Raw genomic sequence first — 17,235 nt, forward strand, 5'->3', positions numbered from 1 at the left:
TGTTGTATTTCTATTTGTTTTTGAGTGCATGTTAGGCTCCCTTAGAACTTTTCGTTAAAGTCCTAAGCAATCAAACAAAGAACACCCCCCCTAAATAAAAAGACTCCTTCACTTCAGTGTGGTGAGGGAAGATAGCATCACAATAATATGTTTTTCAATCTGGGCATATAGTCTGGGGAAAAATGAGAAATATTGCATTCTCTCCCCCCCCCCCCAATAATCTACCTGAAATAAGTTGTTGAGAGAGAGTTCAATATGTATATAAGAAGCTACACAATCTTATCCCTGTGAAACAAATTAAGTTTCACGAGAAGAGGGGGGTGGGGTCAGGAAATTAAAACATGATTAACTGAACTTCATGCTAATATTACTAATAAACAAGAGGCGGCACCTTCGGTCAAACACTTTTTGAAATTCATGGCATAAATTTAATGACTTTTCTGGGCAATTAATATGCTGCCTTCTGAGACCAATAGTTTTAATAGCTTATTTATGAGCTCCTAAGCTTACCTCCCTCTTTAAAAACAACAGCCACAACCATTTTGTATGGTGAAGAAGAAGAAGGAGGAGGAGGAGGAGGAGGAGGAGGAGGAGGAGGAGGAGGAGGAGGAGGAGGAGAAAAACAGGTGGAAAATCATTGTCTGGACAATCACAACTGATTATAAAAATTGTGGCAAGGCAAACAGTGAACTGTTTTTGGCAAAGGAAGTAATCCATATGACTCCAATGATATATTAATGCAGGTAAGCAGCAAGCCCAAGAGAAAGAAGAGTTGGGGGAAAAACTATTTGAATCTGAAATACAGAATGGAATTGTAAAGACATATCCTAAAGGCACTGATGTAAGTGTTAAAATGACAGATTTAGATCAACTTGAACCTATATTATCTAGCAAAAGCGACAGTGCCTCAAACAATGCAATCCTATACCTGTTTACTCAGAAGTACATTCCATTAACAGCAGATAAAGTGTAAATTTCAATGTATTGGGGGGGGGGGAAGAATCCCTCTGTCCAAATAGTACTTTTGAATCTGGGATAAAGCAAAAAATTTTAAGTTAACTTACTATGTTAACTTGACTTATTATGAGAACCTATCACATGAAAACTGATTTGTCGAAAGATGGACAATTTTTATTTGCTTCCAGAATGAATAATTTGGTGATGATGTGACCCCATAGTCATTATTCTCCTTCGTTAAATATATATACAGTGGAACCTCGGTTTATGAGTTTTCGGTTTACAAACGCCGCGGACCCATCTGGAACGGATTAATTCACTTTCCATTACTTTCAATGGGAAAGTTCGCTTCAGTTTATGAACGCTTCAGTTTATGAACAGACTTCCGGAACCAATTACATCCATGCTTGGGGTTAAGTACGCTTCAGGTTGAGTACTACGCAGACCCGTCTGGAACAGATTAATCCACCTTCCATTACTTTCAATGGGAAAGTTTGCTTCAGTTTATGAGCGCTTCAGTTTAAGTATTCCACGGACCATCTGGAAAAGATTAATCCACTTTCCATTACTTTCAATGGGAAAGTTCGCTTCAGTTTATGAACAGACTTCCGGAACCAATTGTGTTCATAAACCGAGGTATGTTGTTGTTGTTGTTTAGTCGTTTAGTCGTGTCCGACTCTTCGTGACCCCATGGACCATAGCACGCCAGGCACTCCTGTCTTGCACTGCCTCCCACAGTTGGTCAAACTCATGTTCGTAGCTTCGAGAACACTGTCCAACCATCTTGTCCTCTGACGTCCCCTTCTCTTAGTGCCCTCAATCTTTCCCAACATCAGGGTCTTTTCCAAGGATTCTTCTCTTCTCATGAGGTGGCCAAAGTATTGGAGCCTCAGCAATATACCTCAGCCGAGGTATATTGTTTTCTATTAATGACTTTTTCTTTTTTCTGTATATTTTTTATATATACAATCAAAAGAAAAGAGAAAATATAAGTACATCCCATTGAGTTCAGTGGAACTTACTTTTTTAAAATAATTTTTATTAGTTTTACAGATTACAAAAAAGATATATATAAGAAAGACGCTTACATAGACAGATTTTCCACCTTCTTTCCACCCCCCTCCCATGGGCCCTCCCCTGCCACAGGAGAATCCCATGCAGGCGGGCAGTTGAAGATGGTCCATTTTGTAGTTGAGTTTATGTCCCCCACTCCCCCACCCCCCCCAGAGTCCCCTCCTGCCACCAGAGAGCTCCAGGGGCAGAAAGCAGGGAGACAACCACCCAGCTATCCAGAAAGAAAAAAACTATACTAAAAAAAAAAAGAAAAAAATTCAGAAAAAATGATAAAAAAGGAAAAAGACAGAAAACAATAATAAAAACAATCTTTTTCAAATTTACATTAATAAACCATTTTTTGTGTGCTTCCCCTACCTCCCCCCTTTCCCGGTTTTCATCCCTTTACTATCCTCTTTAACAGTTTCCTTATCTATAAACTACTTACTTTTCCTCTTCATAAAATTTTTAAACTTAGCTAATACCATTTTCACTAAATCTCTTAATCCCTATAATTCATAATCCAATTTTTCTTCCCTTGCCTAATTTTTTTCCCTCAATAGACTTCTTAAATTTTTTAAATCCCTAGACTTCTTTTATTCTAACTTTTTCCATAATCAACTCTTGCATTCTAACAAATCCCAATATAACCTTTCTTCCCCAAATTCCGGCTACCTCCCTCCAATCCAGCAAGTTCCATAGTCAACAATCCTAATTTGATCTTGATAATCCATCCTAATAATTACACTCCCATTCTTCCTTCACCCCACCCCCTTTTTCCAATGTTTTGCCCCCCAAATATCCATGAGGCCCCCCTGAGTTTCTCCCCTTCTTAAGTTGTTCATGTCCTTCTCCTTGTGGGAAATCTGTAATTCCATTGGTTCCTGTCGTTCCCTCCTCAAAGGAGGGGTACTCCGCTTCTCTTTTTGTAAAACAATGTCAACTTTTCCCTTGTGGTGTGCTTCATTTCGTGTTGTATTGTCCCAGTCATCATCATTGTTATCTTCATGCTCCAAATCAGAATCCACCTCATTGTCAAAATCATCCAGCTTGCTGTCGCTGTCATTGTCACTATCTTCCTCTTCTATTTCCATTTCAATATCATCATCATCTGAAAAATCATATTCAGCCATCACCATCTGAAATTGCTGCTTTAGTTCTTGCTGTTGAATCTCATCTCGGCATAGTCCTATTTTTAGTTCCCACATGGCTGTCAAAACAATCCGCTGGAACTCAGGCGAGTACCTTTTTGTTGACATAGTTCCGTCTTGTCAAGGTCACTACTTATCGTGTGGGGTGAAAAATGGTCGCTGCTTATTTTCCCAGTCTCAGCAAAGTAGTTGCATTTTCCAATTCCAAATTCACAAAGATCCAAACCAACATTTCACAATCCAATCATTTCAAAAGCATATACTCCTAACTTCTTAAAAGTCTAAATAAAATAAAGCTCATTTATAAATCCTCGTCAGCTCGCTGGGTTGTCTGGGCTGCCGGCTCCCGGGGAAACAAAAGGCTTTCCTCATTCTTTTTCATCTTTCTGCAGGGAATCGTCCTTCTCCCCTTTTACCCTGCATCCAGGGGAGAACTTTTTTATGTCTTTGAGGATACCTTTTAACTATTCAGTTCGTGGCTTCGGGTATTTATTTTACTGTTCCTTAGCTGCCGGTGGGAGGGGGTGGCTTCCGTTTTGTCTCCCTCTCTCCTAAATCCAAATTAATCCAAATTAATATTCAATATCTAATCCAAATTTGAGAGCTTACTTACAGTCTTGATTTCTAATTCTTTCTTTTGGAAGAATCCAGCGCTCTCCGCCTCCGGCTCGGAGCTTCTCTCTGCTAGAGCGACGATGGTGCTCAAAATGGCCCCCGCGACTTCGACCCTTCTCACTCCGGCGCTCTTACTAGGGCAGCCGGATAGTTGGGGAGTCCGGTTTGGGGCTCTGCCGAGCAGTTTCGCCTCTGGGACGCCCGACCCGGGGTTCTATGGGGTGCAGCGTTGCTCTCGCTGCCCTCCCTCCTCTAGCAAAGACGGGCTGTCTCGGAGCGAGACAAAGACCCCGCCGATCGGCGCTGGCGCTGGACCGGAAGCCCCCAGTGGAACTTACTTCTAGGAAAAGGGGTAAAGGATAGAAAGGGTCACATGATTACATAGGGTGAGATGCAGTGTAAGGCAGTTGAGAATTACTCATTGTTGCACAAGTGGTTGTGCAAGCAGTAGTACTGTGGCTGCTCACATTGTGTGTATTTGCGTGTGGAGACCTTTTAACCACCCCCCGAAATAAATTCACACAAGACTCAAATTTTTGGTTTCATTTTTGGCAGAATTTAGGCCACAACTTTATTGATTACGACCAAGTGAGTGATTGCATAGGCTCTGGTTCGACTAGCTCCCTGCACCCTTGCAGGTATCACTGACCCAGGGCACCAACCATAGGTCAGCCTTGGATGAACACCTGGGACAGTGGAAAGCAGGAGCCCTGCTAGGCCTCCCCCCAGATGTCCCCTGGGCTCAGGCTCAGAGCACAACCCCTCACAGGGAAGACCATCCAATGAGTCCGTGGATTCCTTTAGCAGAATACCCATTATATAGGGATGGCCAGAGCGCCCTGCCAACCCTATCACCTGAACCAGAGCCTATCTGCAACCTTACGATTTGCTACGTGGCAGGGGAAACCCAAGTGGCACCAGCCAATCAGCCAAGTGGGGAAAATACCTGCTGTGCCCCTGTCCCAATGACAGACGACACACCCGACGGCATAGCAAGGTCAGGCGCAAGCCCTAAATATAGGGAGAGGTGGGCGGGTGTTCCGATGCACTGAGCCCAAAAGAGGAAGCTCAGGGACATGTGCATGGGCTTAAATAGAGGTCCCTCAATAGACTTGACTGACACCCCAATGGTCAAATTGCACCCAGGATCGAGGGACCTCCAATAGGGTGTTGTGGCCATCCCAATGTTCCCACCCACAACACAGGGTCTGGTTTCCAGGCATAGCTGCCAAGTTATCCCTTTTTTAAAGGGATTTTCCCTTATGCTGAATAGGCTTCCTCGCGAGAAAAGGGAAAACTTGGCAGCTATGTTTCCAGGTCACACCGCAACACGTGCCCTCTTGTTAGGGAGGACCCGATGAATGTTAACACTCCAACCGCCTTCAGCCGTGTAATAATTTTGAGTTCAATATCTTAAGAAAAGAGGAAGCATGGTGGTTTTATTAAGTAGCAGTTACAACAAACACTGGGTTTCTGCTGGACCCCTTTCAGGCAGCCATTCTCCACTCCCTCCAGGGATCACCTCCAGATTCCCACATCAATGTCTCTTGCAAGGAAATGTCTCCCAATTACTATGATCATTACTCACTGCAAAATTGTGGTTTTGCCTAGTAGCAACAGCACCACCTTAGAGAGATTGTGGTTCTTCTTCCGTGGTCTACATGGAAAAAAAGAGAAGGGAGTGAGGAATTTGGTCCTAATACTCGCATTACAAATTTTGGACTTAGATGTGCTTCTGAGAGATCACATATCCAAGAAGTCTGATGTGTAATAATTTGTGCCGTTTATTCAGGGACGCACAACCTTCCATTCAAAATCTGGTAACTCACTATGTTGTCTTCTTAATTCTTACTCTTTCTAACAATCATGCTTGGTGTTGGAGAGAAACTATTTTCTTGCTTTCCACGAGGCTTGTCTAGGCAAATACTTGTTATGATTCTAAATACTTCTGCAAATATTAAAGATTAATCCCGTCCCCGTGATCAGAGTGCAAGCCTTCAGCTGACCCACAAAGCCCAAAGGATTAGCTGGCTTTTTGAAACAGATGCCGATATAATTACACAGGAAGAAACATGACTCGCTGGTTTGAAAAGACACCTCCAGGTAACATATCAGTGTTCAAGGAGGCATGTTGTAATGCTGGAAACTGACAAGGTAGCTTATAGTCTCAATTGACTGTTCGCCTTTGTTTAGATTCTCATATCAGAGAGGTACCTCCCGCTTTGACAGAGGAGGAACCCCCCACCCCCCCAATGAAAATTATAACAGTTGAGAGGAGAAGGTTGGGCAACTGGAACTTCCCTAATCTGATCAGACTTGCTTTTCACTCTCTCAGGCATAAATATCCAGCACTATTACACCTTTGATTTACGGCCATGCATGGATCAGCATAGCACAGGTGCTTTTGAATTATACATTCTCTTAACAGAACATTAAACCTTATGGTGAAACAGAATGGGCCAACATGTAACTATTATCTTTGATAGAGTGGACTGCAGGAGGCTGAGCATCATGTTCCCTTGTCATGGAAACTTTTTTCTTTCCGCGCCCCCCCCCCCTTGGTTGCATTGCCTGAATGAGTGTTATAAATAACGCTTTGTTCCTTCTTGTGAATAAATAGTGTTTGTATTACTCGGCAGAAGCATGATAGATTGCTGATCACTGTTAAGAAGGGGAGATTAAGGTCTGACACATGAAAATAGCTGTGTGCCTGCCTGCAAGTCAGATCCTGCACAGAACTGTTAAAAGAACCTGGCAGCAGTTTTGGCTCCTTGACTTTTGAGGGAGGGAGAGGGAATGGTGGAGAGAAACGTATCTTTGAATGACTTGACAACCCATCTGTCCTTGGTTCATCATATTAGGTTATGACCCAAAGCTACTGCAATATGTAGGAAATCAAGTTTGATTTTGTAATATAGTCAAATGAGTGCTTTGGAGTGCCATGCCTCCTGCGATCAATAGGAAAGCGGTAACTACATTTGCTTGTCATATGATGATATTGATGTAAAAACATAATGGTCAGAATTATAAAATCAATGTCATAATTTAATCAGGAATGTTTATTGATACTGTTAAAGTTGAATTCAATAGCTCATGGTACGCAGTTAATTTCCTACCTGTCAGCAGAGGTGGGGGGGGGGAGAGTAAGGAAGGAGAAGTATTGAGATGTTCTTCCTTCGGCAGACGGGAGTTAATTTGGGTGGGGGAGGGAGAATTAGCAGAGGCACATGATTTTAATAGACACTCATTTGTTGTAATAGAGCACTGGCAAAAAGGAACCTTTGGATATTGAGAAGAATCTGTGTCTCTCTGATGAAACAGACAAGGCCTTTTGTTTCAGATGATCAGTTCTAGCTTTCAAGTTTCATGGGCAGACATTTTCTGATCTTTTGCATATATTAATCTAACCAAAAGCATTATAGTCATGCCGCCCTGTTGTTAAAAGAGAAACCTCTTTTTATGCTTTGATTGGGCAGAAATGGGCCTTTCCTCTGTTCTTTTGCTAAACTAGCCTTCCTCAACCTAGTGCCCATCAGATGTGTTGTGTGTCAATGTCCCCCCCCCCCGCCCCGTGAGAATAAGACACAAGACACAAATGATAGATTTCAAGTGGGTGAATAAAGCCACAACTTTATTGGTTACGAATGTTGAGCGGTATTGGCTTAGGCATTGGAACCGATTGCGCTGGTGAGCAGGGGCAAAGAGGCCGAGTTCCCGCCTCCGGGTCATTTAAAAGGAGCCAAGCCCCGCCCCCGGCCGACCTCATTGGTCGGCCTGGGGCTGACGGAGGCGGGAACGGCCAATCACGAAGGGGCTGAGCTCTCAGCCCCCATCGCAAGAGTTCGGTCGGGCCAGCCCACAACACCACCTCCGTCGCAGGCGCGGAAGTGGTTTTGTACAACACGCATCATCCCCAGTCCTCAATAGCTTTCACAGCCCTGATGGACTCATCCGTTCAGGCCTTCTAACTCTTCCCTGCTTCTAACCTATTGGGAGAATTAAGAGGCTGGGGAAAGTCAATTATGAGCGACTTCAACTCTGTCCACATTTGAAGATGCACACTTTCCATAGCAATGGAATAATAGCAAGGCAAAACGATTTAGTGCTTCTCATCCCTGGTAAGTATGAAATCAGGAAGCTGTGCTGAATATTCTGAGGGTGCAATAATAATAATAATAATAATAATAATAATAATAATAATAATAATAAGGTTGTAGCAGGAAGGAGAAAAGAATCCTGCATCTGATGTACAAAATGGACCTATTGAATGTGCATGGAAGAGTTCTTAGTCTACCTGGGTTTGGTTTACAGATGGAAGACTTTCCTGGAACAGCACTGTATTCTTCTGGGTCATATTGGAGAAGCAGTCAAAGAATCAAAGAAAGGCCAGTGCAGTCGACCTGAAAGCAAAATGGAAGTCTGCAGAGGAGATGATAGATTATCTGGGGTTTTATTATGAACCTTCTGCTATTCTCTTTTGTGGTTATCACAGTTTTCCAGAGGAAGTGGTAGTCGCTGTGAGAGGACAGAGAAGGGCAATGAAGGAAACCAGGATATAGAAAGTATGAGCTATGAAGATTGACTTAAAAACCTTAATCTTTCCAAAGGCATTTTCCATGTGGCTTCCCCATGCTATATAAATTTTTAAAGTGCATAGATAAAGCAGCACATACATCATGATGTCATAAACTTCACGGGAAACATTTGCTTCTTTGTCTGCTGTGGAAATATTGCCCTGTTGTAATTTTCTGTGAAATGTGGTATACTGAGGTTAAAGAATGGTATATTTCTCATCTTTCATCGCCGCACACCCAGACAGATGAAATGTACAAATCCATTGCGGGTGGGGGTGGGGGTCCAGGCCTCTCTGAATGTCATGAAATCTTCCAGTAGTTTAAAAGGGCAATTGCAGATCTTATTCATTGGTATGCTTTTATGCTGTGCTTTAGCCTTTGTTTGATGGCAACCAGAGGACCATTCATAACAATCAGGATGACTTCATTTGTGTTTGTTTTTGCTTGCCATTAATCCATGACCAACTGTGAAATTTTCTATTTTACCATAACCAGCCCATTTCATTTGTCATCTCCTTCTGGAATCCACAGAGGACTGGAGACAGGGAAACTCTCAGCCTAGCCCAACGACACGCACTGGAACAAAGGAAGATGTGCACATGACCAAAAAAGAAAAAAGGAAAAATGAATACAGATCAGGCATTCGGAAATGTGTCTCATGCCAAAAAGAGAGAAGATATTGTATGTGTAATACGAGTCCCACCATGAAAGGATGCTTAGGGGAAATGACTCTTCTTGGTACAAAAGAGCAATTATATGGCACCCTGGGGGGAAGTAAACTATGTAAACGTATATGAGATGCCAGACAAGCTGAACTGGCAAAGGGTACTTGATATCTCATCATTATTGGCATGGCCAAGAGTCTGCCCTAAATATACTTGCTCTCTGAACAGGAATTAGAATCTATAAAAGAAGGGCTGTCGCACAGACCCCAGTGGTAGCAGATCCCAATGCACTCAGAAGATCCCAGATTTGTCCCTGGGATCTCCACATAAGGCTGGGAAAGACTCATTTAAAGTTTTGTAATCTGTTGCGGTCATTATACTGTACCACTTCCGGCAACGGATTAATGGTTTAGCTCTTAGGTTATCCATAGCTTAAGCCCAGCATTGGGGGAAACCAAAATTGCAGCTGTACTTGGCTGCCTGCTGCTGCTTGAGCTGGGACAAAGAAAGGAAAAGGTGAGCTTAGGGCAGGTGTCAGCCATGGCATCTGCTTAAAGATGAAAGGCATGTTGATGCTGGGCAGCCTGCCACCTGAAGCAGCCTGCTTCAAGCCTTAAAGAAGGGATAGCCAAAGGGGCTGCCTCCAGGTGTTTTGGACTACCATCAGCCCCAGGCACCAGGGATTGTTAGGGTTGTAGACCCAAACACTGAGGGGTCACCATGTTGACTATCCCTTCCTTAAAGAAGCAGAGGTCTATTCCTGCAATAATCTTCTGGCAATGAAATATGCCAGAGGATCTTAGTTTTCTTGCTTTTGTAATAAAAGCCAACTTAACATTTTTAACCCGGTCTACGCCTATGTTGGATTTGAAATTGTTTTCCTATATGACAATGTTTTAACTCTTTCTATATATGAAATCGTTTTATATATGTTTTTTACTACTGGTGTTTTTTGTTGTCGTGGTCATTTTGAGATGCCTCATAGGAAGCAATTCTTAAATGAAAATGAATGAATGAATAAATAACTTTTAAACTAGCTTTTTATTTAAATGAAATCATTTTACACTGCATGAATTGATGCCGGTTGGTGCAGAATTCTTCTATATTTTGTTTAAAATTGTGTTGCATTGTGTTGCAGATGTTAGTCCACGAAGGCTAACTGCTCTTCCCTGAAAAGTTAGCACATCTAACTTCATTAGCTTCAGATTCTCTGATATGGGAAATGGTTGAGTGAATTCCACTGGATGAGTTAAGAGCACTACCTGGCAAGTTTGGTCTTATAGGACCAGGTCTCCCCTGAGTGGGTAGGTGGGGGCCCTTGGGATGGGTTGCTGCTGGAGACTGATGGAATCCAAGAGTTTCCTGAACCTTGTGGGAAATTTTCAAGTTCCTAGATTCTGTTAAGGCAAGATACAAAAGGAACATGTGCTGGGCTGTTAACATCACCTGAGGGTTCTCTCTGGTCCTCTGAAGAGCACAGTTAGCTCCACAACCCTCCAGAGCAGGGGTAGGCAACCTAAGGCCCGTGGGCCAGATGCACCCCAATCGACTTCTCAATTCGGCCAATGGACGGTCTGGGAATCAGCGTGTTTTTACATTAGTAGAATGTGTCTTTTTATTTAAAATGCATTTCTGGGTTATTTGTGGGGCCTGCCAGGTGTTTTTACATGGGTAGAATGTGTGCTTTTATTCAAAACTAGTGTCATTCAGCCCGTTTAATAAACAGGCACTAGAACATTCAGCCTTTTTCGGCGGCAGCGGCGTGTGGGGGGGGGGCAATTGGCCCCTCCCACGGCCGCCGCTTCGTCGGGGTGCTCCACTGAGCCCAGCTGACCGGCGGGCGCCCAGGAGAAGGCCGCGATTTGGCCTCTTTTTGCGGTGGCGGCGCGTGGGGGGGGCCCGGCTGCCCACTCCCATGGCCGCCGCTTCGTCGGGGCGCTCCGCTGAGCCCAGCAGGGCAGTGGGCACCCAGGAGAAGGCCGCGATTTGGCCTCTTCTGCGGTGGCGGCAAAGGAAGCAGCCTCCTCCTCGCGCAGTGAGACACTTGTCCGGCCGGGAGCGGCGGTTGGCAGAGGGGTGGGGGGGAGAGCATGTGTGTGTGTGCGTGCAGTCTCTGCATCCAATCCCTGTGTCCGTGGGGCACATGTGCAGTAGCGCAAACCCAGGGACACAGGGAATACTGGACACAGAGACACTTGCATATTATTATATAGGATGCATCTCTGGGTTATTTGTGGGGCATAGGAATTCATTCGTTTCCCCCAAAAAAATATAGTCCGGCCCACCACATGGTCTAAGGGACAGTGGACTGGCCCATGGCTGAAAAAGGTTGCTGACCCCTGCTCCAGAGAGCTCAGAATAGTAAATAGGTCAGACGACAGAAATGCAAATAGTGTAAGACTCAGTAGGAAACTGACAGGACACGTTGGGTGGCAATGAAGGTGACAAAGAAAGCTTAGTTTCCTGCCTCCCTCACACCCATGAGGAGCTCTATGGCAGAGCTATTCTGGGCGGTGAGAGGACTGTTGACATCTGTCCTGGCCAGTGGAGTGCTGGAATTCTCAGACACCTGCTGTGACAAGTTTGCCAGATGCTTTGAGGATAAAGTCACTCATCTCTGTGCCAGGTGAGCTGTCCGATGCAACAGCATGCCTGAACCTGAGGATATGGACATGGTGCTCCTAAAAAATAAAAACATTTTTATGCAGGCTTTTCCTCATCCAGTTTCTTTGGTATTTTTGTATGTTTTGATCTCTCTCTCTCTCTCTCTCTCTCTCTCTCTCTCTCTCTCTCTCTCTCTCTCTCTCCCCTTTATGACTGGCAGGAATCCATTAGGCAATGCAGTTTTGTTTTGTTTTTTTGTTTTACAGAACACATGCACACAAACACAAGCTGTTCAACAGATGTTTGCATAAAACAGCATGAACACATGATGGTGAGGAGGAAAGTTATATTTGTTAACTCTGTACTCTCCATTCACAGTCCTTTCAGCCCCCCCCCCTAAATTTTTGAGGGAGCTGCCCCCCTCAAGTTGGTAGGCATTGCCATTTAAATGATGTGATCATTTAAATGCTGCATCTTGTGATCGGTTTTGTGGGGCAGGGCTTACCTGCCCCCGCCCCCAATATTTTATCCACGTTGGCATACTTGTCTCTTTTTGTGTCTTTATTGTTTGTCCTAACCCTGAATGAAAACTTTCTGTCACTCTGGAACATTATGTTTACCTACAAGGAGGAGGAGGAGATGGGTCTCCCTGCTAATAGGTTCTGGCCATTTGTGGCTATTGTGTTTAGCAAAACTGCTATCCTTTGCTTCTTATTTCATCTGCCTCTCCTTCTTAAAGGAGGGAAAAAAACATTTTAATTAAAAAGAATTAAAATATGTTGGCAGTTAAAATGTGCTAGTATTGTACCTCCCTTAGTTCAGACCAAACTGATATTTTAAGCTCTCCTGAGGAGATCCTACTAGTTGATCCATGACCTGCAGATTTTCGCTTGTTGACAACATGGAAAAAGGATAGCACCAATTGCTAGAAGGCCCTCCATTGTGTACATTGTAAAGGTAAAGGGTAAAGGGACCCCTGACCATTAGGTCCAGTCGCGGACGACTCTGGGATTGCGGCCCTCATCTCGCTTTATTGGCCAAGGGAGCCGGTGTACAGCTTCCGTGTCATGTGGCCAGCATGACAAAGCCGCTTCTGGAGAACCAGAGCAGTGCATGGAAACGCCGTTTACCTTCCCGCTGTAGCGGTCCCTATTTATCTACTTGCACTTTGACATGCTTTCGAACTGCAATGGGCGCTCACCCCGTTGCAGGGATTCGAACTGCCAACCTTCTGATCGACAAGCCCAAGAGTCTCTGTGTACGTTGTAGGCAGAGACAATAATGAACTTTAAATTTCTGTTAAAAACTTATGTGCTTATGCAAGCTTTCCTGGACACACACTCTCTCACTCGCCCTCGCCCTCGCCCTCTCTCTCTCTCTCTCTCTCTCTCTCTCTCTCTCTCTCTCTCTCTCTCTCTCTCTCTCACATTGCCCCGTTTTATTGGTAACACGCAATTGTGTTTCATTGTATCTCACATTTATCTAGTTGTGTCTAGTTATCTAGTTAACTTCTGCATTTTCATTGTTTTATGCAAACTGCTTAGAGCTGTTTATTATATGAAGTGGTATAAAGATTCTATAAATAAATAATGGAATTAGAGTAAAACCTTTTTTAAAAAAAATAAATTACAGTATTCTGAGCACTGGAGATGCTAGAAATCCACTCTTCTGGAATGTGTTGAGTCCACCGAGCAGACAGTCATTGCTCACGACAGAGCTGTTCTCCGAGCTGCATACTGCTGCTTTTTACCTCCGTCCCAGAAAAGAAAAGTCCTTGTGCAGTCGGCGCTAAATCAAAATTTCCCAGACCACTATGAATGCTTTGATGTGCACCTGGACAGCAATGCTTATGATACTTTCAAGACTGGATTAAGCTGACTACTTCAAGAGACAGATGACTGACAGTGGCTATGGACACCATGCAGAAGCAGGGGAGAGGAGGTGCAAACACACTCGTATGCTTCTGCTATGAGGGTGTCTAGAGGTATCGCCACCTGGAACCTGTGCATCTTGCCATGCCCTCGCCTCTGATGTTACACCAGAAGTTGAAAAGAGGAGGTCTGAGTCACTTGTGTTTCCCTGTCCTGTCCCTCTTCCTCCTCATGAGACTCTTAATCTCAGGGCCATGGGTTTGAGCCCCACGTTGGACAAAAGATTCTTACATTACAGGGGATTGGACTAGATGGCTCTTTTGGTCCTTTCCAACTCTACAATTCTATGATTCTATGCATCCTTAGGGACGCGGGTGGCGCTGTGGTCTAAACCACTGAGCCTCTTGGGCTTGCTGATCAGAAGGTTGGCGGTTTGAATCCCCACGACGGGGTGAACTCCTGTTGCTCGGTCCCAGCTCCTGCCCACCTAGCAATTCGAAAGCACGTCAAAGTGCAAGTAGATAAATAGGTACCACTCCGGCGGGAAGGTAAACGGTGTTTCCATGCGCTGCTCTGGTTCGCCAGAAGCGGCTTAGTCATGCTGGCCACATGACCCGGAAAAACTGTCTGCGGACAAATGGCAGCTCCCTTGGCCAGTAAAGCGAAATGGGTGCCGCAACCCCAGAGTCGTTCACGACTGGACTTAACTGTCAGGGGTCCTTTACCTTTTTAGTAATATATGATGACAAAGAGGCACTTCAAGGCCTCAGGACACAGCATCTTGGGGCAGTGGCCAGGGCCTCGGAATACTTGCAGGGATCACTCCTGATTATTATTACTCTAATTATTAGATGTTTAGATGTTTAAGTTGAGGTCATTTCAACCTGTCTTAGTATTTTAACTTTTCTATGTTTTAAAATACTGCTGTGTTTCTCTCTCTCTTGATTTTCTTGTTTTACCCTTTTGTAAACCGCTTGGAGTGTTGTTCCTTTTTACAATCAAGTGGTGTATAAATGTTATGAAATAATAACAATATATAATAATTAATAGTTATTCCTTTAATCATCACCAGGAAGGTTAGGTCTGAGAGCTGCTATTTCAGTTTCCCACAATGTGCCAGAGTGTTGCTTTGCCAGAAACACTAGAAAATTAAAAGGGCTAAGTCAGCCAATCAGGAGGTTCCGCTTTAAAGCTGCTTTGGTTTGCAGCAGCCTCCATGTCCAGACATTGCTATTCAGAGAACGGCACATGATCCAGGGGAGGGAAAAGACATGGATCTTCGTGAAAAGCTACATTGGTGCAGCTTTGTGCAACCTAACGTGAGTGTGTGTAACATTACACAAGCCTCCTTCTACACAGTGGAAGGAGCACTGGGATATACAGAGAGAAGAGTTTGAGGTTTGTAGCTGTTGCAATCTAAAATCTATGTGCCAGGGGTGCCAACTTAAATAAAATATTCTGGGGGCTTAGGTAAGGCCCGCCCCGCATAATGAACGCAGTGCACACACACCATTTGAATGGAAATGCCCACCAACTTTGTGGGGGCCTGGCCCCCTCAAATATTTTATTGTGGTTGTCGAAACCCCCATGGCCTCTAGGAGCTGGCTCCTATGCTAGGTGCAATAGTCACCCAGTTTCATTTGAGCTGGATTCAGTTTAATATGATTTACTTCATGCAAATGTTTGTATTATAAAAGGATTAACTCAGAAGTTGTTGTTGTTTAGTCGTTTAGTCGTGTCCGACTCTTCGTCACCCCATGGACCATAGCACGCCAGGCACTCCTATCTTCCACTGCCTCCCGCAGTTTGGTCAGACTCATGTTCGTAGCTTCGAGAACACTGTCCAGCCATCTCGTCCTCTGTCGTCCCCTTCTCCTTGTGCCCTCCATCTTTCCCAACATGATGGTCTTTTTCAGGGAGTCTTCTCTTCTCATGAGGTGGCCAAAGTTTTGGAGCCTCAGCTTCAGGATCTGTCCTTCCAGTGAGCACTCAGGGCTGATTTCCTTCAGAATGGATAGGTTTGATCTTCTTGCAGTCCATGGGACTCTCAAGAGTCTCCTCCAGCACCATAATTCAAAAGCATCAATTCTTTGGCGATCAGCCTTCTTTATGGTCCAGCTCTCACTTCCATACATCACTACTGGGAAAACCATAGCTTTAACTATTCGGACCTTTGTCGGCAAAGTAAGTAAGTAAGAGCCACTAAATTCAAGCTGGCATGAGATTTCTGCCTTTAATGAATTTCATGAAATGTTTGAACCTGTTAGATGGCATATCAGTACATTTAAAGCACTGATACCACTGTTAAGCATAATTAGTTTAATTCACATTAAAATGTCAAATGCCTTTGTCTACTGCTGAAGGTTTAATATTGGGGAAAATCCACTGGTGAAAATTGTGGGACTCCAAGCTCTTAAATGAGTTAATGGTTAACTATTGATTGTTCTTTACTCTATGCTGAGAGTGAACCTTGGACCATGTGACAAAGGTGTTGAGTTGCATATTGGCCATCTTGGAAGGGTGGCGGCTGTTTTTCTTTATTCTCCCAAGACCCTATGGACTAAAGAGGTGTAAAAGACTCTTCTGAAGGGAAAGGAAGGGAAACAGCTCCAGGCTAATGGAGGCTGGAATGGAGAAGAGACAAAGTTATGATCTCAACCCTGTTTAAAGTTATTCCATGATTTACGTGCAGGAAGCTTATTTTAAAGAAAGTTCCGCAAGTAAAAATTTGAATAATATCTAATGGGTCTGGACAATGCTTCATTCCAAAAGGACTCAGTTTTCATGCATTTAGTCACTTCAAATATTAATATCTGCAGTAACTGCTTCATGGCTCTACCCAAGAATTTTGAGAACTGTAGTTTGTTAAGGTTGCTGACCTCACAATCGTACAGTTCCCAGCACCCTTGGTAAATGACAGTTTCAAGGATCCCCCAAGTGGTCCAAGGGTCTGTTACATGTATGGTGTGTGGGTGTCACTTAGTTCCTCACATAGCTTAGCATATTCTATTCTGATTGGCAGAAGCTTTCCTGGCTCTCAAGGGGGAAGTCTTCTGCATCATGACCCATTTAATAGGGATGGCAGGACTTTAACCTGGGACTTCCTGCCATTGCTGTCAAGCTTTCCCTTTTCTCGTGTGGAAGCCCATTCAGCATAAGGGAATTTCCCTTTAAAAAAGGGAGAACTTGACAGCTATGCTTCCTGCACGTAAATCATGTGCTCTAACACTAAACTACGGGCCCCAACGCATGGATCTTGGCCAAAGATATTTCCTTAATTAAAGGGTTTGCTTCATTGGCCAAAGCAAGAAGAAATTACTCAAATTAACCAATTCTGAGCTAATTTGACTATTACTCTGAGTATTCAAATTACCTCTTGGTATTCAAATGATCTGTCCTTTCCAATCATTTTGAAAGAAGTAGCAGCACTAAATGGCTTTTTCAAACTGATTTTTCTAATATCTAAAGGTCTCCGCCAATTTTTGAGATTAACTACATCCTAAATGTCAGTTTAATAAAGCAGGTTCATTGCTGGAACTCGGGGAAATAGTAGGCTTGAAACTAAGTTTTAAAAAAACTTTTGAAAAATGAAATTTAGTATTCCTTGAAGCACAGTTGAGTGGGCTGCTGTGTACCAGTTCATTTCATCAAGGTTTTTCTTTCTCGTCTCACCCCTGGTAATAAAATTCTTTATTGGGTGTACTTTTCCTAAAATGAAGCTTTTGGTTTTTTAATGGTCCTATCC

At 43.7% G+C, this 17,235-nt stretch overlaps 1 long non-coding RNA gene across 2 annotated transcripts; it reads left to right on the forward strand.

Moving 5' to 3' along the window:
* Window positions 1-637: 637 nt before the first annotated feature.
* On the forward strand, window positions 638-10,051 carry LOC148686147 (uncharacterized). Of its 2 annotated transcripts, none has more exons than XR_015948830.1 (2): window positions 638-743; window positions 8,088-10,051. It is a non-coding gene; the product is annotated as an uncharacterized LOC148686147 (long non-coding RNA). The 2 variants fall into 2 exon arrangements; XR_015948829.1 differs by lacking the exon at window positions 638-743 and adding an exon at window positions 6,416-6,744.
* The last annotated feature ends 7,184 nt before the right edge of the window (window positions 10,052-17,235 follow it).

Source organism: Zootoca vivipara, chromosome 3 (assembly GCF_965207765.1).
Source record: "Zootoca vivipara chromosome 3, rZooViv2.hap1.1, whole genome shotgun sequence".
In the NCBI taxonomy this organism is placed as follows: Eukaryota; Metazoa; Chordata; class Lepidosauria; order Squamata; family Lacertidae; genus Zootoca; species Zootoca vivipara.